The sequence below is a fragment of the Triturus cristatus genome, chromosome 8 (assembly GCF_964204655.1).
Source record: "Triturus cristatus chromosome 8, aTriCri1.1, whole genome shotgun sequence".
NCBI classification, from domain to species: Eukaryota; Metazoa; Chordata; class Amphibia; order Caudata; family Salamandridae; genus Triturus; species Triturus cristatus.
Genome location: NC_140591.1, coordinates 1682185859 through 1682203934, shown reverse-complemented (window position 1 = coordinate 1682203934; position 18076 = coordinate 1682185859). Strand labels below are relative to the sequence as shown.

At 47.1% G+C, this 18076-nt stretch overlaps 1 protein-coding gene across 2 annotated transcripts in view; it reads right to left on the bottom strand.

The window, feature by feature from the left end:
• Positions 1-16735, bottom strand: part of LOC146808596 (tyrosinase-like) — a 414148-nt gene extending 397413 nt beyond the window's left edge. For both annotated transcript variants that reach the window (XM_085623618.1, XM_085623617.1), the window contains exon 1: positions 16661-16735. The gene's annotated coding sequence lies outside the window, so the exon portion shown is untranslated. The remainder of the gene's footprint in view (positions 1-16660) is intronic.
• Positions 16736-18076: the final 1341 nt, after the last annotated feature.

The following is an 18076-nucleotide window of genomic DNA, read 5'->3' as shown; positions in this document are numbered from 1 at the left end:
TCACATGTCGCAGCCTACACTGCGGCATGAGGGCACCGCACGCCTCACCGCTGCACTTCGAACTGCAGCCCCGACGCCTGCCGCTGCTGGCGCTTCCGACTTCAACAGCAAGGAGTTCGATCTGCAACTCGTGTGACTTCAAGGGCCCTACGACGACCTCAGGAACTGACACCTGCAGATGCTGGCCATTTGGGGCTCATCGAGAGGTCGCCGACGCCCTACATTTCTAAAGGTACTGTTTTGCGGGTCTTCCCGACACCTTAGCTGGCCCGCGACACCGCAGCCAGCCAGCACTCTTTGGATTTGTTGTTCACGACTCTGTGATAACCCCAGACTGAGCTTCAAGTGACTGTATTTCAAGTCTATTTTTATCACTGAAGATTTGAGAACTGTATGGTGGATTTATATCGTTTTTGGTCTTGTTTTGGATATATAAAAATATTGAATATTTTTCTAAACTGGTGCGGTGTCCTTTTGTAGTGTCTTCACTGTATTACTGTTGGTTATGTGCAAATGCTATACACAGAGGGCCCGATTCACAGAACTAACTTAAGACAAAATCCTAAACTTACTACTTTTGGTATTCACAGAAGTTAGGATTTTGTCTTAAGTTTGTCTTAAGACAAACTTAAGACAGACTTAAGACTGACTTAAGACAGACTTAAGACAAACTTAAGACAAACTTAAGACAGACTTAGGACAGACTTAAGACAGACTTAAGACAGACTTAAGACAAACTTAAGACTAAATCCTAACTTAAGACTGTCTTAAGTCTGTCTTAAGTCTGTCTTAAGTCTGTCTTAAGTCAGTCTTAAGTCTGTCTTAAGTTTGTCTTAAGTCTGTCTTAAGCCTGTCGTAAGACAAACTTAAGACAAAATCCTAACTTCTGTGAATAACAAAAATAGTAAGTTTAGGATTTTGTCTTAAGTTAGTTCTGTGAATCGGGCCCACTGCCTCTAAGATAAGCCTGACTGCTCATGCCAAGCTACCAAGGTGGTGAGCAGGGCTTATTTTAGGAGAGTAACTCCCTTATCCTGACTAGAAGGAGGGTCCCTACTTGGACAAAGGTGCAAACTCTTGCCAACTAGAGACCCCCATTTCTAACAACTGCCAACAGGCAGAGGACTACAAAGAGGATATAGCCTGTCCCAATAGAAAAATTTGCACTTGGCTGGCCAGAGTAGCCTTTGGGGAGGACACCTCAGATGAGGAGTTACTCCTAGTTGTTAACTGGGAGAAGGGTCCAGGTGGTAAATTGGTGATCTCTTAGCATACAAGTAAGCACTTCCAGCCCATTCAAGTGAATGGGATCCCCACAATGGCCCAAGAGACACAGGTGCCAGTCATTCCATAGTGGTTGACAGGTTAGTGTCCTCAGAACAGCATGTGCCAGGAGAAGTAAGGAAAGAAAGGGTAGTCCCAGGGAAGTTCACAACCAGACCTGTAGCCTTAGTACCTCTAGAAAGAGGGGATACACTTAGCTGGCATTGGGTGGGAATCAGTCCAGCCCTTCCCCTAGATTAGAATCCTCGGTAGAGACCTCCCAGAGGTTGGTCTGATCCCAAGGTTGTCACCCTGGGCACCGCCCAACCCCAAGATTATTGAGGTCCTATCCCTAAGGTTAGGAGACAAAGGCCCCAATACAAAGGGTAAAAGGGTGAGAAAAGGAAAGGGAAGCCCCTCTTAACTAGAGATCCAGTAAGCCAAGGGCATTCTACCCCAGTTAGGGTAAGCCCCAAAGTTGGCACTAGTGAGGCCTCTCCTGACCCCTAATAAGTACTGAAAAGTCAGACAACTATTCAGAACCATGGTGTTACGCCTGCACTGACAGAAGGATAAGAGGAAAAAGAGGTGGTAGCTCCTCATTCTGAACAGCAAGGGAAGTTCCGAGAGCCCACATTTGCCCCTCAAGGTAGCTTGTCCATCCTATCAGTGGAAAGCTCAGGGTGTGGTTTTGGATACTGACAGCTGTCAGTAGCCTCTGTTGGGCGCTAACCTTCATGATAGCCCTGTATTTGGCATGGGAAGCAGACCCCATGACCAGAGGTAAATTAGGCCCCCCTGACCCTGTTGGTCATGGTGGAGTGGACATGTTGACTGCGAGTGTGGGGTTGTAAAAGAAAGCAGAGCTTTTTTGCAGACCCCCTTATCCCCCTCTTCTTGCTCCCATTTGAACACCTGGATGATGTTTTTTGACTCTGACAGTGTACTGAAGCCTGCTAACTAGACCCCAGTGCTACTGCTCTTTCCCTAAAACTGATGTGTGTAAATTGGCAACCCCAATAAATTAGGACTTTACCCCCCTTATAAGTCCCTGGTCTAAGGTACCAGTGGTACACAGGATATTGGTGGTAAAGAGTTTCCCAGGGCTTGCAGCACTATTTGAGCTACCCTGAGTGACCCACGTAAACTAATGACAGCAGTCTTGCCATTTCCAACTGTCATCTGCAGAAACAGAGTAAACTGCTCCATTTAGGCTTTGGCCTCACCATGTGTGGCAAAGTCAGTGCACAAATCTTAATATATGTCAGTCACCCCACTAGAAGGCATCATGAGCTCAGGAGGCAGGGTACCTTATATTAAAGGTGTTGGCATGTAAGTGCAAGCTTTTGTGTCCCTTTGGTACCCTTTACCACTGAAGGCTACTATAAGTGATAGAGGGTCCATTGGAAAACATGGGCTCGCACCCAGGCACACCTGGGGTCGCAAGCTCCATTATGGTACCACCTAAATATATTGTGTTTGGTATCAAACAACATGCTTTCTCACCCCTTACACGAATCTTGTGTAGAAGGTGGCATGCACCCAGGTGGCTACCTTAAAGGTTGCCTACCTAGTTACCCAGCTTCTCTGTGCTCTGGCTGCCAGCCCGAGGCTGCTGCCACCAAGGCAGGATTCTGACCACCTGCCAGAAACAAAGAAACAAAGGCCTGGGCAGGAAGGAGGTCAAACCTCCTCCCTCCCATGATGGTTAGTGAAGTGGCACATCAAGGCGGTAAGCTTCATAGGTTGCACTGCCTCTGATATGCACACAGAGGAGTAAAGGTCACTCCCCATGCCCCAGGCACATTTGCACTTGGGCAGGTGGGAAATTAGGTATTTAGGAGGTGTCCACCCCCAAAAAGATAGCCACACCTCTAGGGTGGGCTGCTTGGTCTGTACACCTAAGGGAGACTTCTGCCATTTTTAAAAGGGGTAGAAATAGTGGGTTCTGGGTAGAAAAGGTGGCACACACCCCCAATGTGATCCTCTTAGGAGCGGATTAGCTTCTGGGGCCAGTAGCCCTTTGGCCACTGACACCCACACCCCTATCTCCCCTAAATCTAGGACCTAAGGGCCGCCCCTGAAATCAAAACCTTATTACTGATTAAATTTGCATTGAAGAGGGTAACGAAGTGACCCAAATCTGCAACAACAACAGGACTTGCACAAACCAAAAGAGGAATGCTCTGCACCTGTGACAATTCTCCTGGAGTTCTACGACCAAGACTCATCCTAGACTAAAGGTCAGTTCCCCCAATCAGAGGGACTCCTGCGAGAACCAGCAGCATCCTTAGACTCCTCTGGACTAGTGGCACTAGTCCCCTGCAATCTGCAGATAAAGCAACGCTCTTGATCCAAAGAATCATGGGCCCTCTGAGGGATCTCCCGAATCCAGATGGTCTAGTGCATTTTGGGCATTGTAGTTCTTCCTTCCCTGATGTTTCAGGCAGGTACCGTATTACCCAAGACTACCAGACGTCGAAGTACCTTTCCACTGTGTTTACCGCTGCCAAGGCTTGTTGGTCACCAGTCTGGCAATTGACCCCTTTACTCGACGCTGTTTTCAAGAGGGAATTCCACCCAGCTTTAGTCCGACATCAGCAATAGCCCCGGTTTTAATATTTTGCAGGTTGTTCCCCCGTGCACCGTATAAGCAGTAAAAGCAGTTCTCCCACGGCTGCTTCTCAGCACCACGGACAGCCAGCACGAATCTGCACCCGGGCTTCTCGGGCCAGGTAAGATTAACCTGACTGCTGTGGGTTGGTCCTGGAACCCGCACCACCTTTACACTCCGTGAGTTCTATGCAACTCGACCTGCAAGTGACAGATTGGCACCACCACATTTTCCCATTGACCATAATACAAAAGTTCTGCTGTATTGAATTGCTGTGATTTATATTTTCTTGTAAAACCCATAATTTTGGTTATATGTATGCTAACCCATTCATTTTGGCATAACACGTATGATAAAAATACACTTTATTTTTTTAAAGTGGTGTCAGATTTCTTTCGAGCTGTGTCAATTAGTTATTGTCCGTGTTGGTGCTCTGAAGTGCTGAACATGTGTTACTGTAGTAAAGCCTCACTGCTCTTTGCCACTCTACAAGGACCGAGCGAAGGATTCCTTAGTGTGAATCCAAGGATCATCTTTGGGATATTGTGAGAGTATTGCATGGTGAAGCCCCACCAGCATCACCACATCAATTTCCACCTTCTTACAAGCCATATGTACTAATAATAGAGGACAGAGTTTAGCAAAAAATATTATCACCACTTTAAGGCAGGTGTTAAAAAGGAGAAATGGTTTTATTTTCTTACTTTTTCCAACTTTGCATGTGTGCTGCACTGTACAGCACACATCTGAAGTGGGAAGTTTAAAATGAGTCTAAGCATAGCATTTTGTACAAGAAGGGTACTCTTCCAAGCAAAACCTATGCTACACAGCAATCAATATAAACTTTAGTCGGTCTTTGAAATAAAAACCATCAAACTAAAACAATCAATGATATACACTTCAAAATCATCCTCAATATCCACAATTTAAAAATAGAATAAATACACCGTTAAAAAAGGCCTACGAAGATGTAAAAGATGACACTACAAGGGGGGTTGATCACAGCTGTTTTCACCCTAAAAGTGACTTTTGAAAAACTAAAAACTATAAGAATATCTCCCGAAAGCATTTGCAAGTTTATTAATTTAGGAGTTTTATATAGCGCTAGCCAGACCCGAGGGTATCGGAGCGCTTTGCAACATAATGGTGAAATCAGTCAAAGAAAACCAACATTATACATATTGCGTCATGGCGAATTAAAAGTCAGAGAATATAGTATCACATTATTGGCATGAAAACGCATTATATAGGCGTTGTATACACATTGATTTGTGTGAGGACCTTTCTCGGGAGGGGAGGCCCATGTACCGTTCGGGTGGTGGGTGAGGTAGAAGTCTTGATGCTCCGGTGGCTGGGTGCTGCAGTGTGCAGGAGTTTGCGTTTGGGCAGCTGCTATCCATTTGGAAGGGATCGGTTGAGGAAGAAGTCTTAGAGTTGTCTTTTGAAGTTTACAAAGGAGGGGGTGGTCCTGATATGGACTGGGATGGAGTTCCAGATTTTGGGCGCATTTCCCGAGAAGGATCGAGATGTGGTTTTTTGTTTGCAAGTTCTCGGGGGATGCGGAGTAGAGTGTTACGACTCCTGAGCCTCCTTGTCTGGCCTGCTTTTTTTGAGTATATGAGTGCGGGGCCAACCTGAGTAAAATTTGCTTTTTTCAGTGCGGGGAGAATATAATGTTTCCTGGATACTTTATAGAAGCTACAAAAACTCATTAAATGTGTCATGCGGAGACTTAATGGTGCAGAAGCAGGATGTAAGATTAACACCTCTATTGCCCCTTGCAGGTAGGCTATCAAGAAGGGCAATAGGAACCTAGTGAGTAGAAAGCGGTCATACCTACTTTTAACACACAAGAGGTAAGGCTTTGTAGAGGGCGCGGTTTTCAAGAGGACATATCGACGAAGACCAGTCTTCACTAAAGCATCCCCCTCCAATCCAAACGACTCCTTCTAAAAAAAGTGTTCTTTCCCCCGTCTGTGGTCCTACTTGCAGCTACTGTCTGGATTCCTAAATAAATCTCCCCCACCTAAGTTCAAAAATCAGCCCCTGGTCTATTTAAACCAGTGAATGTGAAGGAAAGGGTGCCGGACAGACCTTGATAATCCCTTTGATTGTTGCATAAATACTTCAAGCATTAAACCCGTCTGCTCTGTGCCAAGCTACCAGGGGGTGAGATCAGGTTGGCAGAGTGAGTTTAGGGGTTCACCCTCACAAGGATTGTGGGTATTCTTTGAAGTGGGTACTTGCACGCCTCAACGAATGCCCCCAATTCCTTTCACTGATTACTCTCTGACATCCCCCTCCCAGTCCCATGGGACTGAAATGGCAAATGGGAGAAAAATCCCTTGTTCCAGTCAGAGTGGCCTATTTTAGTAAATTGTGGCGCCACTGGAATTCTGCAGGCGTTCTTCGCAAACAACTGTATGGATAAACCTCATTTTTTTATCCGTTCAAGACCACCCGAGCACCTCTTTAACCGGAAATTTCCACAAAAACAGCCGAACAGATTTACACCAAAGCATAAAAAGCTCCTTTCAGAGTAAAGTTCTAACGTTTTACCAAATGTGATGTATTTGTGTTCACCTGATTTTCACGTGTATCGGGAGGCAAAGTATCCAACAGGAATTTACATGGGAAATGAACATTTTTGGAAACAAGTTTTCTTGACCCTCGCTTGACAGATGAGCGCAAAACTTTACAAAAAGGAGTAGAAGTGGGTGGACTTTTTGGGGGGAAAGTTATGTGCAGGTGCAGATTCGTGAAATGTCACAAATTTAAAAGAATGCATTTCCTATGAAAACTCTAAGTTAACTATAACTACAAAGTGGAGATGGCCACTGTGTGATGCACACACACACACACACACACACACGCACACACACAACCACCCGCACAAACACACAATAACAAATACAGACTTCCACATGCACATGGTCAGGCAAGCACACACACCTGCATGCACACAAAGACATAGGCATGCACACACATACATGCACACACGCATACACACGCATTCACGCACATGTAGATTCTCACACACAGATCACACAGATCATGAATTAACAGGAGCTTGCAGTGCGTGGTCTCTATTTATGCTGCCAGCTCTAGTCTCTTGTGGGACCATGGTGCGGCTCACTCATACGCGAACATACCCATACACAGACATTCAGGCACACTTGCATACTCTCACACATGCACAGATTACCAACTCACAGGAGCTTTAGGCACTGGTCTCTGATTATGCTGTCACTTTCAGCCTCTGGTAGGACTAAGGTGCAGTTTACACATGAGTGGACACAAGCACACACACACATCCAGGCAGACATGTGGACTCACACACACTGATCACCATCCCACATAAGCGTGCAGTGTCTGGTCTCTGCTTATGTTGCCGCTTTTAGGGGCATATTTACAAGCCCCTTTTGTCACACAAACGTCACTTTTTGCGACTATGTACAAGGGTGGAGTAAATAGCCGGCAGGGCCACAATGAAGATCAGGTAAAGTGTGGTCTTAACCTGGTGAAACGTGAGAAATGCTTCATTTCTCCTTGTTTTTGCTGTTTCTAAGAGTGCTGCATTGTGCAGCACACACAGAAACAGCAAATCGCCATGAATGATTGTTTACGGGCAGGAAGGTGTCCCTTCCTTCACATAAACAATCATTAAAAAAATGACGGTTTGCAACTTCTATGTGTGCTGCACAACGCAGCACACATACGAGTTTCAAATCGCTGTGCTGGATTATTTATCTGCAGGAAGAGACACCTTCCTGCACATAAACGATCATTCCTTCAACGCAGGCACCCTTGCACTATCGTGCAAGGGTGCCTGCTTTTGCGCTAGGCCCCTTAATTTAGCACCAGCGCCGGGAGAAATACAGGGGTGCACCGTGTATTTGTAAATACGGCGCATCCCCGTGTTTCTAAAGTGACTGAGCGCAGCGTTAGTAATTTTGAAAGTAACCAGCGCTCTGCCACTTTATTTTAAGGATGCCAGTTAGTCTCTTGTCAGTATCCTGATAGGAAGAAGGGTGTCAATGTGCGAATCATGGTTGAGAGTGTAACACAAGGGGATTCGAGGAGTGAGGTAATGAGTGAGTCCTAATGATAAGTGTGAGTCATGGGGTGAGTTACTGGATGAGTCCTAGTAGGTAACGTGTGTCTGGGGAGTGAAGAGTGAGTCCTGGTGGGAAGTGTAAGTCAAGAGGAGTCATAGAGTGACTTAATGTGTAAGTCCTGATGGGGAGTGTCAGTCAAGGAATTCAATCACTGAGTCCTGGTGGCCAGTGTGAGTCGGGGGATTCGAAGGTCTGGTTAATGGATGATCACTGATGGGAAGTGGGAATTAAGAGGTTAAATCAAGGAGTCCAAGTAGGAAACGTGAGTCCAAGAGAGGTCAAGATTTGAGTCACTGGAAGACCCTTAATGCGGACTGAGAGTCAGGGGGGGTCAATGGGGAGTCCTGGTTGAGAGTGTGAGTTATGAGGGGTGTAATGGTAGGAGTCAAGGAGGGAGCTCATGTTTAGGTCCTGGTGAAGAAGAAGTGTCAAGGGAGTCGATGGGGAAGTCTTGGTTTGAGTTAAGGGAAGTCAAGGGGTGAGTTCATAGAGGTGTTCTGGTGAGGAGGGAAAGTCAAGGGAGTTAATGGTGGTCCTGGGAAGAAGTGTGAATTAAGGGTAGTCAAGGGGGGAGTTCACAGAGGTGTTCTGGTGAGGAGGGGGAGTCAATGGGGGTCCTGGGGAGAAGTGTGAATCAAGGGAAGTCAAGGGGTGAGTTCATAGAGGTGTTCTGGTGAGGAGGGAGAGTCAAGGGAGTCAATGGGGGTCCTGGGGAGAAGTCTGAATCAAGGGAGGTCAAGGGGTGAGTTCATAGAGGTCCTCTAGTGAGGAGGGAGAGTCAAGGGAGTCAATGGGGGTCCTGGGAAGAAGTGTGAATCAAGGGAGATCAAGGGGTGAGTTCATAGAGGTGTTCTGGTGAGGAGGGAGAGTCAAGGGAGTCAATGGGGGTCCTGGGGAGAAGTGTAAATCAAGGGAGGTCAAGGGGTGAGTTCATAGAGGTCTTCTGGTGAGGAGGGGGAGTCAATGGGGGTCCTGGGGAGAAGTGTGAATCAAGGGAGATCAAGGGGTGAGTTCATAGAGGTGTTCTGGTGAGGAGGGAGAGTCAAGGGAGTCAATGGGGGTCCTGGGGAGAAGTGTAAATCAAGGGAGGTCAAGGGGTGAGTTCATAGAGGGGTTCTGGTGAGGAGGGAGAGTCAAGAGAGTCAATGGGGGCCCTAGGGAGAAGTGTGAATCAAGGGAGGTCAAGGGGTGAGTTCATAGAGGTGTTCTGGTGAGGAGGGAGAGTCAAGGGAGTCAATGGGGGTCCTGGGGAGAAGTGTAAATCAAGGGAGGTCAAGGGGTGAGTTCATAGAGGGGTTCTGGTGAGGAGGGAGAGTCAAGAGAGTCAATGGGGGCCCTGGGGAGAAGTGTGAATCAAGGGAGGTCAAGGGGTGAGTTCATAGAGGTGATCTCGTGAGGAGGGGGAGTCAATGGGGGTCCTGGGGAGAAGTGTGAATCAAGGGAGGTCAAGGGGTGAGTTCATAGAGGTGTTCTGGTGAGGAGGGGGAGTCAATGGGGGACCTGGGGAGAAGTGTGAATCAAGGGAGGTCAAGGGGTGAGTTCATAGAGGTGTTCTGGTGAGGAGGGAGAGTCAAGGGAGTCAATGTGGGGTTCTGGTGGGAAGTGTCTATCAAGGGAGTTCAAGGGGTGACTTACCAGAGGAGTCCTGGTGGTAGTGTGAGTTTAGGAGGCTATTCTGGTAGGAGTCAAGGAGGAAGTTCATGGTTAGGGGCTGGTGGAGAGGAAGTGTGAAGCGTGGGGTCAATGGGTGAGTCCTGGTAGGGAGTGTGAATCAAGGGAATTCCGTAGCTGAAAGAGATGCCAGGAAATATCTTCTTTCACCTTCTCAAGATCTGTCCTACTACAAGAGGTTTTTAGTCAGAATTCTGTATACACGCCCCATATCAACCTGGGACCTCCTCCCCTTTTCATTTCAGACTGACAAAGAGTCCCTAAGTTTTCAATGTGGTCTGCAAACCTATTGGTTGGCCACGGTTTAGGGTGTGATGGCCCCCACTGTGCCGCTTACACCAGGGAACCTCCACACCCTTTTTCGCATGCTGTCTTCCAACCTTCCTCCACAGTGGCTTTGAATGATCCCAAATAGTGACATAGCACTCACCCAATAGTGAGTGGTGGATACTCCAAGGACCACACTGAGTCACGGTGTGACTTCGATATATTCTCATATGCGTATAGAGTCAATGTTAAAGGAAGACAGTTTTAATCCGTATGACTCCATTTTACATGTTATCATTGGCTCCTTTTATTTATTAAAAGTTTGACTTGTTATAATAATCAATGTTATTAATATTAATAGTGTTACTAAAATTATTAGATTCGTAGCAACTTAATACATATGATTTGGTTTGGAACTTTAACATCAATGCAACCAAATTGAGGATATTGCACACCAGTGTGCCAGCCTGTGGAGGTGTCACTAATTTCAAAGCGGGCCCGCCTGGCACTGAACGGGCAGTGAACTGTAGCTGGTTGACCCTACATTCTTCCGTGAGTGCCCCACGAAAGTGCTACTCACCAGCAAGAAGTGCTACCCACCAGCAGTGTGCAATATATTGCTGGACAGGGTGTACATCTAAAGTGAACTCTTACCCATGGTGGGGGGGGGGGCAACTGCCCCTCACCAGGCTTTATGGAGATTGGCAGATGTTGGCATCAGAGACTTGAGGGAGAGGCACAGTCATTTTTATCTTCCCTCCTTGGGGAAGAGTATACTGCCCCCCTCTTCTGTGTTCAATCCATCCTGTCCCCATGTGTACGCTAGAAGCAGATCAGGGCACACACATGGCATGCATGGCCACGTGTTACAAGATTGCATGAGCTAGTGCTTAGTGATTCAGGTCCTCTAGAAGGCTTAGTAATTGCAGAAAAGGATGCAGTTCCCTCAGTATGTTGACTTTGGTGCCGTGAAATGCCTCGCCTAGCTTACCCTTCGGGCCCCTGTTATCCTCCTGGAAGAGCTCCAGTAATGGACACTGTGAAAGCGCCCGATTCCCAAAGGTAAACTTACACCTTTGTGTAAGTTTACTACTGTTCGATATTCACTAAGGTCAACTTAAACCAAACTTCTAACTTTACTACTTTTCGGTATTCACAAAGGTAAGTTACTACCAGTAAAGTTAGACTTTTGGTCTAATTTTATCTTTCTGAATACCGCAAAGTAGTAAAGTTACACAAAAGTGTAAGTTTACCTTTGTGAATCGGGCGCTCCTATGGCCCGCTGGTGTCTACATCTTTCCTTACTTTGCTGCAAGTTCCTGACAGATGTGCGCAGCTTTGGTTGAACAGGACAATTGATTCTAAAGATGGGGCGCTTCCAGTTGCCTTCTTGGACATTCCTCTGGAGAGCAGGAGAAGCTCTGCTTCACCACCCTCCATACAGGAAGGATGACCGGGCACAATGGCTCTACAACTTGACATAGTTTAGGGACATCTTGCTAGCGGGGCCTGAGGACAAACAGAGATCCCTTGGTGGTGCCTTGTTGTCTGAGACTAGTTCCCATCACTCTGTTCCTTATGGTTCTAGTGATGTCATGGACTGAGAGGAGGGCTGGACCCTCATTTTCAAACCCAGGCCCTCATTATAATCTTTTGCCGCAGGGCAGCACCACAAACCTTTCTGCTGCACTGCCCTGCATCAAAAGAAAAGGGAAAAACTGCGCTGTAGCTATGAGACACGGCGCATTCCTGTCCTTTCCCCCCGCACTGGCGCACAATGGACTGCCGCGCGCCAACGCTGGCCACCTTGTGCCATGGTGCAAGGTTTCTTGCATTTAAGAATAGTTGTTTTTTGTGCAGGAAGGGACATCTTGCAGCACAACAACAATCAATGGAGGTGATATCCTATTTCTATGTGCGCAGCACATGTGGAAAAGGAATAAAAACAAGAAGAAATAAGGTTATTTCTCCTCATGCCTCATCTTTGCCACCCCTGGAAAGGAGTAGGCTTTTCACACATTTACAGGTTTACAAAATCTAAAAAAAACTGGAAATGCCATGGGTGTTATGTGGGAACACCCACTGTATAGCCCATGCCACACCTCCCTATTGCAGGGTGAGGCAACGCAGCGACTTGCACTGCGTTGCCTCAGTCCATATCTACAAGGCCATGAAAAGCCATGCAGGGTGGCTGCACGTGGTCTTGTAGATTTCGGCCTGCAGTGTGCGCCGGCGGCACAGGGGCTTGTAAATGAGTCCCCCAGTTCGCTTGCTGTGAGTGGGATGCAGCAGCCCAGTGGGTGTTTTAAATTGCAGGGGTTCCCTTGCAGCCCCAAATGTTTGACTGTAATCGTCCGTTTACGGCATACGAGCCCCTAAACCTGCACTACTCCAAGTTAAAGAGATTTGAATTGACGGACAGGAAGTACAAAAGGAGGGGTTGCAGGTTGACCAATGTCTTCCAACACACAAAATAATTTACAAGCGCATAAATGAGCTTTACGAATCACTCCATCAGCAAGAGACCTTTGAATAACCCACATCTCGTTGTAAGTCAGAGGTGTGATGGACGCACAGATGTGAATGAGATCCAGATGAGCCAAGATGCTTTACTGGAGGGACTAACAAAGGACACATATGCGCCGGATTCCAGTTTCCAGCTGCTTGTTGTGCACTACATAGGGTGGTTTAGCAGTAAAACTGCATAACTCGTACATTTAGTGAGCTCTGTGTGAAGGGCAGTGCCAAAAACACCATACGTTAGACTTTAGTGTGCTACAAAAACCATGACTTGGACATTCAACTTTGTCTTTCAGAACCCTTCCAATGGCACCGTGGAGCCACCATCTTGTCTGCGTTGGGAGCCCAGTCCACATGTGGGTGTCATTGAGAAGTCCAGTCCACATGTAGGTGGCATTGGGAAGCCCGGTACACATGAGGGGGGCGTTGGGAAGTCCAGCACTCATGTGGGTGGCATTGGAAAGCCCAGTCCACATGTGGGTGGCATTGGAAAGCCCAGTCCACATGTGGGTGGCGTTGGGAAGTCCAGTCCACATGTGGGTGGCATTGGGAAGCCCAGTCCACATGAGGGTGGCGTTGGGAAGCCCAGCACTCATGTGGGTGGCATTGGGAAGCCCAGTCCACATGTGGGTGGCGTTGGGAAGCCCAGTCCACATGTGGGTGGCGTTGGGAAGTCCAGTCCACATGTAGGTGGCATTGGAAAGCCCAGTCCACATGTGGGTGGCGTTGGGAAGCCAAGTCCACATGTGGGTGGTATTGGGAAGCCCAGCACTCATGTGGGTGGCATTGGGAAGCCCAGCACTCATGTGGGTGGCATTGGGAAGCCCAGTACACATGTGGGTGGCATTGGGAAGCCCAGTACACATGTGGGTGGCGTTGGGAAGCCCAGTTCACATGTGGGTGGCGTTGGGAAGCCCAGTCCACATGTGGGTGGTGTTGGGAAGCCCAGTCCACATGTGGGTGGTGTTGGGAAGCCCAGTCCACATGTGGGTGGTGTTGGGAAGCCCAGTCCACATGTGGGTGGCATGGGGAAGCCCAGCACTCATGTGGGTGGCATTGGGAAGAAGCCCAGTTCACATGTGGGTGGCGTTGGGAAGCCCAGTCCACATGTGGGTGGTGTTGATCAGTAAAACACTATTCTGCCCTTAGCAAAAGTCTTCGACAAATTAGGACATATCCTTGCAAACTGATACATTCGTAGCTCTTTGTCCTTTGATACAAAGTGCAGCAGTCAAAATACCAGGCACACAAGTTTTCTGAAGCTAATTGAGCTGATATTTTATTCCCCTGTTATTAACATTGTAGCACCTTCGCGATTAAGTGTTGAGAGACTGTTTATGGACACAAGGTGGTAGGACTTTCTGTCTTTCGTGTTAAATATTTCAGGTGCTAGAGTTTCTACAAGTAGACCTATCACCCTGAAAGATCTCACTTTCTGCAGCAGACATGGAGTTTATTCATTGTAATTGTCAATGTCGTGCAGTATATAAACATATATGTAAGTGTGTGTGTGTGTGTGCGTGTGTATGTACACACACACACACCATCCTCACCCAATGCCATGAGACACCAGTGGCACAACATTACCCATGATTAATCACCATGGTACTCCCACACACCAGTGCTGACCCCTGCACTTCAAATGAGGCACCAGAGACCCTTAGCTGACAAACCTTTCTATCTTTGTGTTAAATATACTGAAAACTAAAGATGTTCTGTATGCCATGGAGCCCGGGGATCGGGTTTCATCTAAACTCTGCATAATTTGAGCGCTTGTGGCAGAAAGTTTACCATATGGAAGTTGTTATTCCTATTTGCCCTCCCACACACATGAAGGTATACACATGCACTCACACATACACACAAGAAATTTAAGGCACTTGCAGGCACAACAAAGACACACATGCACAGACACGAGCAACTACACTTGCACTTATGCCCTCACAGACACACAGTCAACGTTGTATGCAAGTTCCGCACACAACAGTATTGTTATGAAGAAAGCGCACAACCATGAGTGCGCTCACGAGCCCTCTGATTTAGGTACTCTTCTGCATACGCCAACTAGCCTTGCCTCTCATATAAGAATCACTGCTACAATGTTTTTAGGAGATACCCCTGACCTTTTGTTGTGACACAGCGCCCTGAATCATTCAGAACTGCATGTGTGGTTCAATGTTTCACCCCCCTCATTGCACAATCAATTAACTGGTTGCCAGTCTCTCATCTGACGATGCTGGTTAGCTTTCAAAGTTCAACATTTGGGCTGCCTTCAACAGCCGCGGCTGCTGCAGGTGGGGCAGAGGTACTGGGGTAAGGGGGGATTTCGAGAGACGACCACAAGGGGAAATAAATTATTAGCTGGCCTCCAATTCAACCTTCAAGAGAAGCACTGCCTCCAATCCAACCTTCAAGAGAAGCGCTGCCTCCAAGCCAACCTTCAAGAGATGTGCTTCCTCCAATCTAAACTTCAAGAGATGCGCTGTTACCAGTCCAACCTTCAAGAGATTCGGTGCTAACAATACAGCCTTCAAGAAACAAGCTGCCTCCAATGCAACCTTCAAGAGACGCGCTGCTACTAATCCAACCTTCGAGAGTTGAGCTGCCTCCAATCCAACCTTTTTAAAAGCGCTACTACCAATCCAACTTTTATGAGCCGAGTTGCCTACAATCCAACCTTCAAGAGAAGCACTGCTACCGATCTAACCTTCAAGAGAAGTGCTGCCTCCAATCTAACCTTCAAGAGAAGTGCTACCTCCAATCCCGTCTTCAACAGGTGTGCTGCTACCAATCCAACCTCTAAGCCACATGTTGCCTACAACCAACTTTCAAAAGACATGCTTCCTCCAATACAACTTTCAAGAGACACTCCCCTCCAATCTAATCCAACCTTCAGTTGACATGCTGTCACCGCCCTCATTGCATGGTCAGCTGTTTATCAGTCACTCTTCTAACAGTGCTATTTAGCCTTCAAAGTTCAAGAGATGTGCTGTCTCTAACCCAACCTTCAAAAGACGCACTGTTTTAAGTCCAACTTGAGTTGGGCAGCTAAGTCACCATCAGTAAAGTGCAACCACCTCCTGAACTAGGAAACCGAGTAGCACATCCCAAGATTGTCATATTCCCCTAGGGACCCCGAAAGCAAGAAGCCTCCAACCCCAATACAATAACCATTACAACCTTTAAGCTTTCTCAGATAACTCAAAGCTTATTATCCCTCAGCTTCACATACTCCAGCAAGGTCAAATGTCCCACACTCCCTTTGGACAGGAAACCCGGCCTTACAGGATGTCAGCCAACTCCCCAACCTTCAGAGACGTTTTGTCTCCAAACCAACTTTTAAGAGACATGCTATCTCAAATTGAACCTTCAAGAGATGGGCTGCCGACACATGTCTGGGCTGCTGGAAATTGAGTGGAATGACTTTATTGAGAGGCTGGCATTATTTTTTTAGGACAGAGACCATAGGAGAGGGTAACTGCTACTGAGGACCACCCCTACTACTGAACCTACTCACAGACAGTGGAGGAAAACCAGCCTTTTGTCAGCTGGGGCAGCAGAGCAGGGAATAGGGACGGTATCAGTGATTTGTCTATGGGACCCGGGTACACCGGGCTGATGCTGGAAGAGGGATTCCAGAAAGCAAAGACTTTTAAAGACCAACAGTAGACTCCCAAAATTGAAAAGTGTTCATGAATTTTCCACCACAGTGAATACAACCATTGTGCTGACTGTGTGGTTAATGGAAATATTCTGTTATTCATCTCTCCACACTCTGGTGGCAATGATGGTTCCAGATGTTGAGCCACCTCTGGTTTCCCACTTTCACCTGCACCTCTTGATGTAGGTCCAGGTGGCTTCAGTCCCCACAACAGTTTGTTTGGCCCCATAGTGCTGTGTGCCTGTGGCCCTCTCTTCCAATTGATGAGCTAATGAATCTCAAGGATATGAGGGTGACAATGGCCAGCTCTTTGGCCGTTTAGATGCAGGTCTTTGGGAACGCTGACAAAGGACCTTCACAAGGGTACTTTATCAGGGCATCCTGGGACCTCAGGCCACTCTCCCACTGCTAGTGGTCTGTAGGCTGACACCCTTAACATAGCTTTAAACCAAACAGACAAAACCAATAAGCCCTGATCATCAGTCGCTTTAGAGGCTTTCACAGCATATTTTGTGAAATGCGGAGAGCAGTCGTAGTGTGTCATACCTCTGTGGTGCTGAGCTGCGCACTCTGCCCAGGGGCTGTCCTTCTGCACCACCTCAGGCCTCCCTTGAAAGACCCAGAGCTGATGCATGGATGGACACATTTTATACAGTATACATGGGGCAGGCTTCCAGGAGGGTGGGGCTTCCTGCGTGCAAAGAGGACTCTAGAATTCAAAGGCAGGACAACAGCCCTCACATGAGGGAGGACAAACAACAATGGAGATTTCGCAAGAGTTTCGTCCCCAGAGGCAACTTCCATTAGAGGAGTTACCTCAGAAGGAACTTTGATAGACACAGTTGATTGTAACAGTGTTTTCCTTTTTTTAGTCAGTGCACTTTGGGTCCTGACCATGTGACAAGCAGAAGCTGTGCTGTAACCTGGCCACGTGAGGTTTAAGCATGTTGCATATGAAGCCAGTGTCCTCATTTTATTATAGGTGTCTGTGGTGCACATGCTCTGTGAGGTATGACTAGCGTAATAGCCATTTATGTTTAGAAAGTGATGCCCTGACAGTAGGGGGACAAAATGTTGGACATACATGAGCAGTGCCTTCATTTTGTGACATGCAGACCTGGAGCCCAAACATAAATGACACATTGCTTGTTCTCATACATGTGAGGAAGAAACTGATATCCTAGCTAGTAAGCATTATGTGTCTCTTAAGACCATGAGGTCAAACAGTAGTGACATAACCAATTTAAGATGGTGCCCTCACCGACAAAGAAGCAGTATCATAACCTTGTGAGGTACAAAGCGATCTCTCTTGCATGACATATGCTCCGTTCAAGAGTAAACGAACAAAGGAGCGTGATTTAGTTTGCAAAACAGGAACTCTGTCGCAAATATGATGGAGTACCTTGGTCTGCCCACCCTATTTGCTGTCGATGGAGCTGAAGGAAAGCTTTCTCGGATGGCCTGATGGAATAGGGTCCTTCGGAGGGAGGGCACTATTCCACCCAGCCTAATTAGGGTGGATAGAGTGATATCCTTTTTGTTCTGTCTGATACCAATGAGTAAAACCTGGTGGTAAGAGACCAAAAGATATTTAATGACCCCCAAACTTAAGGAAAACCCCCTAGGTGTGCAGATCCTTTGGTATTTTGCTTTTCCATAACAAACTCCCAGTTTGGGTATTTGTTTATGAAAAACAAAACGTTTGTTGAAGTTTGGTTGACAACCCTCAAAACCACCGAACTTGTTGTACCTTGGCAGGAACCGCCATGACACCACTTCCTATCAAGGCCCAGAGGTCACTGCTGGACCAACAGTGATCTCTAAATATTGTATAGGCAGTCCATCAGGGTGGCGGATGGAAAGTCATCTGCCACTCTGCTTGAGTACCGTCCGCCAATCTCTAGATCTGCCCCAATGTTTCTTAAACATGTGAAGTACAAAACAGACATGCTTCACATGAGG